General features: G+C 44.8%; 1 non-coding gene across 1 annotated transcript; it reads left to right on the top strand.

Moving 5' to 3' along the window:
- The first annotated feature begins 579 nt into the window (after positions 1-579).
- On the top strand, positions 580-661 carry TRNAS-GCU (transfer RNA serine (anticodon GCU)). The gene has a single exon. It is a non-coding gene; the product is annotated as a tRNA-Ser (tRNA).
- The last annotated feature ends 997 nt before the right edge of the window (positions 662-1,658 follow it).

Below are 1,658 nucleotides of genomic sequence, written 5' to 3'. Positions count from 1 at the left end.
GCGGAGGGAGCGTCCCCACGACCCACCACCGAGCCTTCAGAGCGCCCAGAAAAAACCTAAGGCCCACCGCCCCGGAAGCCTAGAACGAAAGGGTCATTCTCTTTACCCACCGCAGTCCAGCTGCTTGACAAATGGTCCTCAGATTTGTTTGGGGTCCGCGCGCTCCTCAGAGAGCGAGCCCGCCGCCGCCCACCGACTAACCTCACAACGCCCAGACTACTTCAGTGAAGTATTCAAATCTAACCGCCTAGCTGTTACACATGCGCAAAGCCGCTCTACGCGTCGGCTCCGCCCCTTATACTCCGGAGCAACTCCTTTCCTGACTCCTTTAATCAAACTTCCTTCCCAGTCTGTATATCAATTTTATTTCCTTAAAGGCTATCTTATTTTCCACCGAATTTTCCTTTGTCCCGCTTCATGGCAGATCCTTCACATCGTGGGAGCAGCCATCTTCTTTTGATTACTTGCTGTAAAAATGATCAGATCTTTGTTTCCGTACAAAATGGCGGCTTCCATAACATTGCGTCACATCCCCCTAGTATTACTCCCTATAGCTACCAGGAAAGACTAAGCTTCGGGGACGAGGTGGCCGAGTGGTTAAGGCGATGGACTGCTAATCCATTGTGCTCTGCACGCGTGGGTTCGAATCCCATCCTCGTCGGCTGTGGCTTTTTGCCTCAGATGAATGTAAATTTATTTGCGAGTGAAAACAGTTGATTATTCCAGTTACGGTTTACTACTCGATTTACTCTGGGAGCATCAATGTCTGGTTTGAGGTATTTGGAAGACAGCTTTTGGAGCATTCTAACGTCACAGATAAACAAGAGGGTAAGAAACATCCCAGAAGACGTGTGTGCTTCATTTATTATCTTTTTATATGAAGTAAACAACAGTGCAAAAAATTCCATGTTAAATTAACTTAGCTTCTGAGTGAGGGACTTCAGTTACCATAAACCCCTTACCGCGGAGTTTTTAATACCTCTCCTTACTATGACATACCAGGTTATCACTGCAAAAGCTACTGTAAGACACAGTGTTCTCTTCCAGACCCCAGCGGGCTGCATGTGCTCAAGAAAAGTATACATTGGGAAACATTAAAAAGATGTTGACAACATGCAGAAACTTAGTATCTAGAAGCCAGAGACTGAAGACCTGAAACATGGCTACCTTACCACGGAAGAAAGTGTTAAACCTGTTCTTAGATTTAAACAGAGAGGGAGACACAGGGAACAGAAATAGAATAGAGGGGTTTCCCTCTTCAAAGGTCATCAGGCACATTCATTCAACTAATATTAACCTTTATTTATCCAGTATTTATTATCTACAGGCACCACAATGAATTACATCACTTTAACTCGTCATAACCCTATGATCATGATAGACATTTTTATTACTCCTTTTTACAGATGAGGACACTGGAAGATAAACTTGTCCTAGGTTATACAGCTTCTATAACTATGTAAGAAAGGGCAGTGTAATCCAAGTCTGTCGAACTTTGCTGGGTCTTAACCTCCATTCAATACCGTGCTGGAGATTAGTATTTAGTGTTCGTTAATCCCTTGCAGAAATGATTTACCTGTTCTCTCTCCCATGAGGCTGTGCACACTGCATACCTGGCACCTGGCTGGTGCTTCAGCAAGGTTTGCTGCACGGAGAGT

The sequence above is a fragment of the Leptonychotes weddellii genome, chromosome 9, assembly GCF_054177405.1.
Source record: "Leptonychotes weddellii isolate Sample4059 chromosome 9, ASM5417740v2, whole genome shotgun sequence".
In the NCBI taxonomy this organism is placed as follows: domain Eukaryota; kingdom Metazoa; phylum Chordata; class Mammalia; order Carnivora; family Phocidae; genus Leptonychotes; species Leptonychotes weddellii.
The sequence above is the reverse complement of the archived record's forward strand: the minus strand, read 5'-3'. Positions and strand labels throughout refer to the sequence as shown.